This window comes from Acinonyx jubatus, chromosome B2, assembly GCF_027475565.1.
Source record: "Acinonyx jubatus isolate Ajub_Pintada_27869175 chromosome B2, VMU_Ajub_asm_v1.0, whole genome shotgun sequence".
NCBI lineage: Eukaryota > Metazoa > Chordata > Mammalia > Carnivora > Felidae > Acinonyx > Acinonyx jubatus.
In genome coordinates this window covers 44,848,731-44,860,948 of record NC_069385.1, presented here as the reverse complement: position 1 = coordinate 44,860,948, position 12,218 = coordinate 44,848,731, and the positions used below count along the sequence as shown (strand labels likewise).

The following is a 12,218-nucleotide window of genomic DNA, read 5'->3' as shown; positions in this document are numbered from 1 at the left end:
AGGCAGAAGAAAGAGATAATATACTCTGGCCGCTTCTAGCCAAGCGCCTCAGCAGTGATATTACAGCTAACACCACTAGCACATGGGTGTGGCCCACTGATGGGCCATGTTGGTGGGCAGGGCATCTACAACCAGGTCAAACCACGTTTGGAGGTTCCCTGAGAAAGGCTGAGCTGGAAAGAGTATGAGATGACCATCTTGAGATGGTGCTGGCCCTCAGCGCCCCATATGGCCATGTTCCTGAAAGTCTCCTATCACCAGGGAGACTGGCTAACAATGCAGCTGAGGTGAATAATCAGAAATATTACCGGATGAGCCAAAGTCATAGCCAAGAAACAGACTAAGAAGGGCAGACACGGGTGGAAAAAAGATTACAAACAAGGTTAGCCGAGAGGACCAGAAGCAGATCTGAAAGACAAGAGGTAGAGAAAATGGCCATGGCAGAAGACAGGGAAAGGGCTGCATCCCTGTTTTACAAGGAGCCCTGTACCCAGTGTGGTGGCAAAAAAATGACAGCCTTTATACATTGCTTGTAATTTGTTTTGTCTAGAAGGTACAATCTCTGTTTCCTGAGCACACACTGGTCCTCATGGGGGTAAAAGTAAAAGTCGCAGCACATTCCTCCATTTCTCCCAGTCCCAGTGTTGGGACGAGCACTTCTCCTGAGATGCCCCCTCCACCACACCCAATTATTTTCCAGAGCCCTGGGGACCACCTAGCCACGGTCTTACCTGTTCAGCACAGTGGCCACCATTTTTCTTCTCTCCTCTGCTGTTAGGCGTCCACATCTAGTGCCTTCCCAAGTGTGACTTCGATCCCCAGCAATTATTCCTGTGATTGTTTTTATAAGCTCCTAAACTAGACAGATCCCTTTCACATTCCCTAAGGAAAGACGACGAGACCTATAGTTCTGACTGAGGACCGTAGGCACTTCTTGGACGGCCAAGATCCAGTCTGGCCCCCAGCGTCCCTTATGGCCGTGTTCCCGAATGCCTCCTGTCACCAGGTAGACTTGCTAATAATGCAGATCCATGGGCCACACCTCTGATCGGATACTGGAGTCAATATTTAGGGATGTGTCTGGGGGAGGCTGCACTATTAATAGGCTCCCCTGTGAAGCTGATGTCCTCTGACTTTGAGGACAGAAAGCTGAGAGGGATACCCGAACAGCGCCCCTTCCTATGCTTTCACTGACTTTTGGTTGGACCTGGGGCTCTCCATACGAAGCATCAGGGACTGAGAAGGCTGATGACAGCTCAGTTCTCACTCTCCACGGTCTATCTTCCTCTCCCAGCATGTGCGTGTTGCTTCTTACTTGGGATGAGGAGGTTTGCTGGAGAGGAAGCCATGTAGTAAGCCTTCATCATGCCGTCAGAAGGGAGGCTGTGTTATCTGAAAATTGAATTCTTGGGTTCACCAATTTGGAGGTGTGGTGGATGTTTTTATTTCTCAAAGCAATGTTTCAACATGTACATATATTTTGTTACTGTTTAACAGATACATTTCTTTCCCACGATTGGCTCAACACAATAGGTGTTTTCTCTGGTTAAAATTGATCCCTATTGTCTTTTTTTTTTTAAATTAAGCTTCCAGGGCACCTGGGTGGCTCAGTCAGTTGAGCATCCAACTTCAGCTCAGGTCATGATCTCGCAGTTTAAGTTCGAGCCCCGCGTCAGGTTCTGTGCTGACAGCTCAGATCCTGGAGCTGCTTCAGATCCTGTGTCTCCCTCTCTCTCTGCCCTTCCCCTACTCATGCTCTGTCTCTCTTTCTTTCTTTCTCTCTCTCTCTCTCTCTTTCAATAAATAAATAAACATTATAAATTTTTAAATTAAACTTTCACGATAATAATAGATTCACATGAAGTTTTAGAAATAATACAGAGAGATCCCCATTTCCCCTTCACCTAGTTTTCCCCATTGGTAACATCTTACAAAGCTGTAGCACAATATCCGAATATTAACACTGATGCATCAGCATACAGAACATTTTCATCCCCACAAGGGTGCTCATGTTACCCTTCACAAGCATGCCTGCTTGCTTCTCCCCCACCCTTCAGAATGCTGCAAAACTTTGTGTTTATTCTCCATTTCTCTAAATTTGTCACTTCAAGGATGGTATGTAAATGGAATTAACCAGTAAGTAACCTTTTGGGTTTGACTTTTTTCACTCAGCATAATTCTTTAGAGATTCATCCAGATTGTTTCATATGTCAGTAGTCCATTCCTTTTTATTTCTGAGCACTTTTCCATGAGATAGATGTACCATGATTTATTTAATCATTCCCTCGGTGAAGGACATCTGGGTTTTTTTCTATTTAGGGCTATTACAAATAAAGCCGCTCTGAACATTCATATACAGATTCTCATGTGAACAGTTTTCATTGCTCTGCAATAAACAGCCAAAAGTCCTAGTTCAAGGCATATGGTCATAACATGCTTAATTTTATAAGATACTGCCAAACTGTTTTCCAGAGTGGTCTATTGTCTTTTATTACGAATACATGTTCATTGTGAGAAAGTCAAAAAATACAGATAAATGCAATTAAAAACTGATACAACTTTATAGTATATATGTTTTTGTAGTATATATGTACTTTATAGTTCATTTGTATTTCAATAAAATATGTTTTTATTTAATATGAAAAATATTTTATAAATTACATTTTTATTAAATGTAATTTATTAAATAAAATAAAATTTAATAAAAACCTACATTGTTACATGCTTTATGTAAACTCAGCATGTATATTTCCCCTTGTCATTCAATATCTATACATAATATGCATGTGAGTCTGAATGGGTGGTTCTCAACTCTGTCTATGCATTACAATCACTTGGAGAGAATATAAAACATAGTCATGCCCAGGTCCCACTCCAGAGAGTCTGATACTGTTTGGTCAGGAATGGGGCCTTTTCGAAGCTCTACAGGGGATTCATCACTTATCCTAATACACAACCAGAGTTGAGAATCACTCACAAGATTCTTTTAATGGATATATAGTATTCCATGTAACAGTTTTAGTTACCCAGGTTGTCTTGACCATGGCACTATTGACATGTTAGACCAGGAGATTCTTTGTTGGGCTAAGGGGGTGTGTCTTGTGCATTATAGGATGTTTAATGGCATCTCTGGTCTTTGCCCACTCAATGTCAATAGCATCCCCCTAATAGTGGCAATCAAAAATGTCTCCATATGTTTATTGAGAACCATTGATTTAACAATCCTTAATTATCGAATTCGGGTGATACCTCTTTTGAGCTAATATAAATAATTTGGGGACTGAGCGTATACTAAATTTTTGCTCACATTGAATGTTTCAGTGTTCTTCTTTTTTTAAATCATTTTAAAATAAATCTTATAATTGGTCCGTTTCATTTCTCTTTTGAAACAGAGATCTTTAAAGTAGTTTGAGAATCCTATTGACCAATCAGGAACCCTGCAAAGAGGCAGTATTTGCAAAGCCCTGTTATTATGGTAACCAATATTACAACACAGACAATGCTCTAGTCCTCCTTCCCCTTCACTTGCATTGTACATACAGTTGACTCTACACCTCTGAGTTCTTGAATAAATACTGCCTTGTACTGTTCTTTCCTTGTTTTATGAATGGAGTTTAATATCTGCAAAGAAATAAGTTGAATACTCAATTTAAATCTAGAAATAAAAACCTTTCCTTCTCCCCTTTTCTAAAAGAATCTCCCAAGCAGTGCTTGAATTTGCAGTCAAATAGACATTGTTTGGAAAATTCAGGACTTTTTCCCCCTGGCCCAGCTTGCCTGCCTCTGAAATTGGCCTTGGGTTTCCCCAGATGGGAGGCTTTCTAGAGCTAGGGAGAAGGGTGGGTCTGAATGGCTTGTCGGTTTCCCACTAGAGCCGGATGGGCCATCTCAGAAAACTGATTTTTAAATAATGCTTATTGGTGGTACTTTTATCATCGTAAGCAATTTATGGTTAATGCAAAAATCTTGGCAAATTTTGCAAAGTTCAAAAATGGTGATGTCATGTGATGGGTCGTATTTGTGTGTGTGTGTGTGTGTGTGTGTGTGTGTGTGTGTTTGAGTTATTTAGTTTTTTATCATTGATTATAATATTTCTTTATATATGCTGGGTAGTATATACACTTGTCAGATACATGATTTGTAAATATTTTCTCCCACTCTGTAGTTGTCTCTTCATTGCCTTGTTAGTGTCCCTAGAATCATAAAAAGTTTAGTTTTGATGAAGTGCAATTTATCAATCTGGTTATACTTTTAAAAACATGAAAGGAACCAAGTCAATCCCACCATGGACCCAAAGCCACAAGTCTTCCCTGGGGGTCCCCAACAGTGCTCTTCTCCAGGGCTGCTCAGTTATGATTGCCAGTTGCCTCAAATCCCCTGTTCTGAGGGGATGGATGAAAGTCAGCCTAAGGAAGAGAAAATTCAGCTCAGGTGAGGGTGACTTCTAACTCTATAAAGAGTGTCGTGGAGAAGAGAGTTTAAGCCAGTAACCCTCAACCCTGGCTGCACATTGGAATCATCTAAAGAGTTTTAAAAATACTGATACTTGGGTCCCCCCTCCCACTGATCCTGATTTATACAGTCTGCAGTACAGCCTGGGTATTAGATTTTTGAAGGCTCCCTAGATGATCCTCTGATGCAGCCAGAATCGAGAGCCCAGTACTTTAGACTGACTTTATGTGGCTGCAGCCATTGGAACTAGGACCAAAGGGCGAAGATGATAAGATTATAGCTAAGTAAAAAGAATCTTGTTAGCAATTAGCCATCTGAAAATGGAAGGGACTGGCTTGGGAGTTACTTTCACTGCAGGAAGCCAGACACGACTGTGAGAGGGACAATGTGGAGGGGCCTCCCACTTCAGTACTGGCGATTGACCAGTGCCCTCCAAGATCTCACTTGGTTTTACTATAGTCTGCACTTACAGTTTATTCCCTCACTTAATCATGATGTCTTTACTCTAAATAACCTTCTGGTCTGGTTATAAATATCTGCAAGTTGCAAGGGGGCGGGGGGTTATTTGCTCACAGATGTTACTTACCCAGGCAGAACTAAATGATTAAATGAACCACTCCTGTCCAACATTGAATATTTGCTTTTTCTTGCTTTCCACCTTTGGAAGAAATTCATTCCCTTCCCCACTCGTCAGTACACAGTCTGTACCTTCTCCACCTCTTGTGCTGACTGCCATGCTTACTGGGCAATAAAGCCCCATGTCCCAGGGAAGCAAATGACCTAATTCTGAATTAGACTACCTGCATGGTATGGTGCTCTTGCAAACTCTAATTTTACAAGACTTTTGAGAAGTGGTTATATGTGTCTCTTCTTTGTTATCTGACATCATTATTGAATCCAGAACACTAAATCTATAGCAATCCATGGAAAGTACAGAAAATGAGCTTTATTGGGCCTCAGAGACCCCCATCACCAAACCCAGAAAGAGATGTACAATTTGATGGTGTGTTGGCTTTTCAGGGTTAGAGCTTGATCAGTTATGAATTCTATCCCCTTATACTTATTGTACAAACAGGACCGTTTTGAAATGGAAAGGATTAGATTTCTATGGCTGCTCTAACAAATTACCACACAGTTGGTGACTTAAACCAACACAGATTTATTATCTTACAGCATTGGAGGTCAGAAGTCTCATGGGGCTGAAGTTGTTAACAGAGTGTGTGGCTTCTGGAGGCTCTAGGGGAGAATCTGTTTCCTTGCCCTTCCCACCCTCTAGAGGCTGTCTGCAGTCCTTGGCTCGTGGCCCCAATCTCTATCTGGAAGGCCAGCAGTTTAGCATCTTCAAATCTGACCCTGGTGTGATCATATTGGGCCTGCCCAGATAATCCTTAATTTAATCACATCTGGGGAGTCCCTTTTACCACATAAAGTAACATACGGCTTCCAGGGATCAGGATGTAAACACATTTGGGGGCCATCACTTCACTTGCCACAAGAGGACTGTTAGTAATTACACCAAGATAAGTGAGGGTACATTGGTTCCAAGCCAGACCTGCTGGGACATAACGGCTGTGCTCTTTTAGAAGCTGCATCTGGTCAATGAAGACACGTTCTCTACCTAGACACTGCACTCTGTTGAATTTCCCAGCTGATTTTTAAAGTCGTTCTGGCTACCTGCTTTTATGTGACTTTAACCAAGAGAACACTCAGGCATGTGTGGAGAAAATGGATTAGGGCGGGAGGGCTACTGAATGTCTCCTGGGTGAAGAATGAATTCAGAAACACGGTATGTTTAGTAGACCACAGACTGCCGAGTCAAAGGAGCCTAGACTGAAAGTGTGGCTTCTTTTTACTCTTTAATTACTTTGGACCAGGTATTTATCCTTTCCCAACTTCAGGGTGATGATACCTGCCTTATGGAGTTTTTGAAGGGAGTAGATGGTTTATAAATGGCAACCATTTCTCTGATTAAATGTATGCCTCGGAATTAGTAATCCCTATCTCATTCCACTTTTAGGATACTAACTTATTTTAAGATTTTGTAACAAGGTGTAGCTTTTAACAACGTTTTGTGAGTTTTCTCTTATTCCTTGTTTGAAAAGGCAAAACTGGATCTCATGCATACAAATTTAGAAAATATTGTATCAGTCATTTTCCGCTGGATTCCTTGATTCCTTCATTGCTTACAATAGGATTTTTAGGTGATAGCCATAAATACAAAACATTCAGGTGCTATTAAAATAAAATGCCAATAAATTCTTTTACAGTATGCCATCATATGTTGAACATTCTTCAGGAAGGTAGCAGCCAGTGTTGAATATGCAGAATATTCCTTTTTGCTTGACATTTATAATAGAAAATGGCTTACTTCACACATTTTGCTATTACCTTTTCAAGGTTTAATATTGCCACAGAATAGCTGTAATAAAGTTGAGAGTAATTGCATAAGTAGTGATTATTTTTTGTGGCTGCATCAAAATAAACATGAAACTGATAGAGAAGAAATGAACATTGTAAATTCTCTCTAAATTCCTTTTAACGCTCCCCCTTGGCCACTGGTCTATATGGTTCCCCACACTGAGCAGCCTGAAACCACAGGTGATCTTATTGGAAGAGTAACATTTTAGGAAAGTAAAGTCTCCATAAAACTTATATTCACACATCAGGAAAAATGTTTTTATCATCCAAATATGCACTACTAAAAAAAGGGGAGAGAGTAATTTCAGAATCACTTGTCCAAGAAGGCTACTTCAACTATTCTGGGTAATGTGATTCATGTGAATTTTTTAGAATTTCATCTGTATGTGTTCATTAGAAAACATTCTGCCTATTTAGCCTCATCTTTATACCTGACGGATTTTTGTAATTGCTGTGAGTTGTTTTTGACAAGTAATCATAAAAGTTTCTTACATTGTCAACTGCCTATTCTAGCAATCCACATTACATCCTGTGAGGACAGGTGTAGAGTCCCATGATCCTCCCTGACCCATTCTGTCAGCCACTAAAAATTTCATCCCACATGTGCCAGTTTCTCTAACTGGTTTTGTTGCTCTTGTTGTTGTTGTTGTTGTTATAAGAGACTTGGCAAGAAAAGTTTAGTAACCTCGGATGTGGGCATAACTTAATAATACATGATTATACACTGAATCTCAAAGAACTTCGTTCAGCAAATATTTATTTATTCTATGCCTGCTATGTGCCAGGCACTGTTTGGGTGCTTAACTTTTCATTTATAAATAAAGATGACAAGAACACTAAAAATCACCAAGTGGATTAATGCAAAGGCTGAGATTCCAAACCACTGAAACTTAAATAGACCAACAATCTCAAGCATCCTTAATATCTGAGTGCCAGTGCCAGAGAGTTTGCAGAGGTTGCGTTAACAGTGGAATCTTTCATTAGCTGGGGATCAGGATCCGGAGCCAAGCAACCGTTGATCCTCTGCGGCCGTGAGCAATTTGAGTAATGCAACTGCCCTTGAGCAGCCAAGGCAGGCAGCCTCAGCCTGTGGCAGCCGGTGAGCATAAGAGCAATAGTGCACAATCTTACTTATAAAAATACCCTCAGAGGCAGCTCGTTGTATTTCCTTTGGTAAGAACGGCATCTTCAAAGGCTATGATTTTTAAGTGCATAATACTAATTATAAATGGGAGATTTTGATTTTTTTATTATTTTTTTTAATTTTAGAGAGAAAGAGCCTGAGCAGGGGAGAGGGGAAGAAGGAGAGAGACAGAGAGAGAGAGAGAGAGAGAGAGAGAGAGAGAGAACCTTAAGCAGCACCATGCTCAGCACAGAGCCTGACACGGGGCCCAATCCCACCACCCAGGGATCATGACTTGAGCTGGACTTAAGAGTGGGGTGCTCAACCGACTGAGCCACCCAGGTGCCCCTAAATGGGAGGTTTTAAATTAATGCTTACCTTTTCTGACTCTTTTCATATTTTTTAAACTGTCACTGCTGAGTAAAGAATTGGAGAAATTGGCATCATTGAGGCCCCAAAGTATTTCACATGAAATACGGAGGTGATAGAGCAATGAATGTTTGAACTTGGTTTCCCCCTGCCTGAAAGCTCAGTACAGAGTCTTTTGAGAGCACCATCTTCCTAAATTAACTGGGGTAAGTGCTGCTAGCTTCTGCGGACAGGAGGCAATGCTCCCCATGTAGCCATTCGGAAACCCAGACTCCTTCCATGTTGTGGCTCTGCCATCCTTTAGGGCGGGAATTAACAAAGTAGGATTGGCAAGCCAGCCCCTTGTTTTCATAAATACAGTTTTACTGGAGCACACTCGTGCCCATTTCTGTATATATTAACCATGGCTGCTCTTACCCTACAACGACAGCATTGAGTAGTTGTGACAGACACTGTGTGACCCACAAGCCTAAAATATTTACTGTCTAGCCCTTTAAGAAAAAGTTTGCCAGCCCCTGGGCTAGGTTCTTAGAGTTTCTATTGAGACAGCCTGGAGACTTCTATGGCTGTGTCTAGAGTCGTATACATAACCTCTTGCTCATTCTTTTGGCCAGAACTCAGTCACATGGCCACACCTAATCGCAAGGGAGGCTGGGAAATGTAGCTAAGATGTTCATACAGGAAGGAAAGACTATAGGTTCAGTGAAGTAGCCAATCTCTGCCACATTAGCAATTCCCATTTACTAGAAATAGTGGAAGGATTAGACAAGTTGGGACAGCTTGTGAGGCAGGACCAGAACTGTAGCCAGAAGTCTGAATTCCTTTTACAAAAGTCTATTCATAAACTACACATCACAAATATTTTGAACTCACATTATCAGGACAAGCTGTAGGGGAAACAGAATGAGCTAGAAAGGTTGCAGAAGTTTCAAATGGAAAGGCTTGTGGTTGCACTGGAGCATAGCCAGGAAAAACCAGCTAGTTGTCTCCCAGGAGAATGCACGGGATGTGCTTGTCACTAGGTGCACAGTCCAGCCCCCTCCTACATACTCAGACACCTAATTTTGTCATCCAACCTGTATGTGTCCATCTTCCATTGTCTAGAAGATAAACGAGCCAAGCTCACAGAAGCAAGGCATCAGCTTGCTGAGATAAAGAACAAAGCTTGGCTCAAACCTAAAGGCTAAAGCAGAGCCACCCCTCCACACATCTTCAGGAGCTACCAAGACTAGTTTTCAACTCTGTAAGTGTTGAGAGTTTTTATGTACTCCCTTCTATGAAAGATAATACTGTCCCTCCCTCATTTCCTGACTTCTGTTGTACTGTTTTTATACTGATTTTAACAGTGCATTTTAATCAACATAATCTTTATGGGTTTTAAGCCATATTTCCATACTTAACTACATTTCCTATGTATACCACCAGTCCCTGAAACGCAGGCTCTTGTTTTCTGCATTCTTTATTTTGTTATGTCTTAGATTTTATCACTACTGCTATTGTTAGGAAGCAGGGCTGCTGTGTACGGTTGTACAGGCTGTCCACAGTGAAATTTGTCCATTTCTAGGAAATACTTTACAACAGATGCTAGTCAAGTGCCTTGAAGAAAGAAAAAGTTCACAGTCACTGGAAAAGTGCCATTGGGCTGGCAGTGCGTCTGTCAGGAAGTGTTCACAGGGACTTGAACAGTATCTCCCAAGTGTTTACTTCCTTGAAGACATTTCTTATATTTATTTATATTCAAAGGGTAACTTTGCTAGGTTACATTTTCTTTTTCTCAGAACTTTATAGTTATTGAGATTTGTTTAGTTTAGTTTTGTTTTGTTGAAAAACTGACAACTATATCCAATCCTTTTCAGTCTTTTGAGTTACTGGATTTTATTGTTCAGTAGTTTGGGGGTTTCTCAAAAAAGGGCCTACAAGTGTCAGATCTCTGGGTTCTTTTTGTTTGAGACTGTCTCTGGTGTCTTTACACTTGTAGGTCAGCTTGGTCAGTGACCTGTCCCATTCCCAGGAGTACAATTCCTTGGTGGCCTTGAACTGCCTCCCCCACCCCCACCACCCCCACTGCCCAGTTCTCCTCAGAGCCTCAGATAATGGTAGATTCCAAGGCCTCCCCATCCCGCCTCCTTGAGAATATGAGGAAGTAGGAAAGGGTGTCTGTTCCTGAGAATGTTTCCTTGACTTTTCCCTGAGTTTGCCTAATCGCCATTTAATCTATTCTTTCCAAATTAGAGAGATCTGAAAGTAAGTATATCCACCAAAATGTGAACACAAGGCCAAGGGCAGATAGAATGGCAAAGTTGTTGCATGTCAGGCTCCAGAGTCAGACCACCTGGGTGTTAATTTCAGCTCACTCTCTACCAAAGGGTCCCTAACTTTTTCATACCATAGGCCCCTTTGTTGGTCTGGTAAAGCTTAGAGATCCTTTTCACAACGTTTTCACATGTCTAAAATAAAATACTTGGCATTACAAAGCAGGCTGATTATATTAAAATAAAGTTAACAAAATATTTTTAAATGTGATGATATAGTAATATACAAATCACGGGATCTAGAAGCGCACCTAATAACTACTGTCATTTCAAAGCAGTGATGAGTACAGATCTGGAATGATCTGCAGCAGTCGTCATGTGCTATGAAAATATATGTGATTTCTGTTGGCAAAAATTCTAAGGTACTGCCGATACCAGTGCGGCTCATTGCTTACGTTTATAATGGAGAAATGTTAAATGACAGTTAGAGGTCAATGGAGATAAAAATCCAGGGTCTTTGTCTAGGTTTACAGCACCCCTGAATTCTATACAGGAACCCCAGACGCTAGCCAGTTATACAGCCTCGTGCAAAAGTTACTTAACTACTTTCATCTCTAGTTCCTCCTTCAGCAAATGGGGGTGATGATAATAGTAGATGCTGTGTAACTGGCAGCATCAGAGTTCCCGGTACAGAAATGAGTATAGAAATGTAAATCGCTCACTGCAGTGGCTGGCACAGTGAACACTCAGTAAATAATGCCATTATTAAGGATGGTAGACTTTTGAGGGCTTGTATTTTATGTTCTGCACACTTTCAAGTATTGCATAAATTACGTAGTGCTGAAACCATGTGCATACATTATTTTTATAATCATAAAACGATAAAGCTGTTTCTATCCCGAAAATACATAAAGCTAGCAATACCCTCTAATAAAAAGGAGGTCTAAATACGAATCTCTGCCATTGCAAGATGCGTCAGAAGTGGGACCAGACACTGATCGGAAGGTTTCAAGGGGTTTATTCTCAGTTTTAATAGACAAGCATGAACACAAAGGGGAAGTGCTTCTTTGTGTCTGTTTTCCTCATTATTTTCACGTAGCAAAACTCTTCGCTCATTACATTGCCAAGGACTAACTTAGTCACATGCCGAGTTTCTTTCTCATTTAAATCGATTTGGGCTGCGGTTTTATTTTTAAAATAAATACATTGTAAACCATTCTGTGGAGCTTCATATTCAGGAAGGTAACTCAGTTGAGCTTGAATGTAAATTTGGTGAGTGGCTTTACGTCCAGTTCCTTCTCGATGCTGCATGGAACCCGGGCATTAGTGTGCAGAAGAGTAGCTGTGTGTCATTGCTCTGTGGAGATCTGTCTCACAGAGAAAGCAGTTATTGATTGTACTGGTGTTTCCTTTGTATACTAACCAGTTCTACCTTTAGATAAAAGGACTGACCTTAAGTGAGAAGTAAGTACAAAGCTCCTGATGACAGAGTTCCCTTTCTGCTGGATCCTTGATACAGCACCTAGCACAGCACCTGGTGCAGTATGTGTTCAGCAATTATTTATTCAGTGCAAGGCTCATCTCTACAAGAAACATTAAAGGTT

General features: G+C 41.0%; 1 protein-coding gene and 1 long non-coding RNA gene across 7 annotated transcripts in view; one reads left to right on the top strand and one right to left on the bottom strand.

The window, feature by feature from the left end:
• The window catches only part of SLC35F1 (solute carrier family 35 member F1), a 439,134-nt gene that overhangs the window by 406,703 nt on the left and 20,213 nt on the right, over positions 1–12,218 (top strand). The window lies entirely within an intron of this gene.
• The window catches only part of LOC128315538 (uncharacterized), a 60,981-nt gene that overhangs the window by 40,957 nt on the left and 7,806 nt on the right, over positions 1–12,218 (bottom strand). The gene's annotated exons all lie outside the window — the stretch shown is intronic.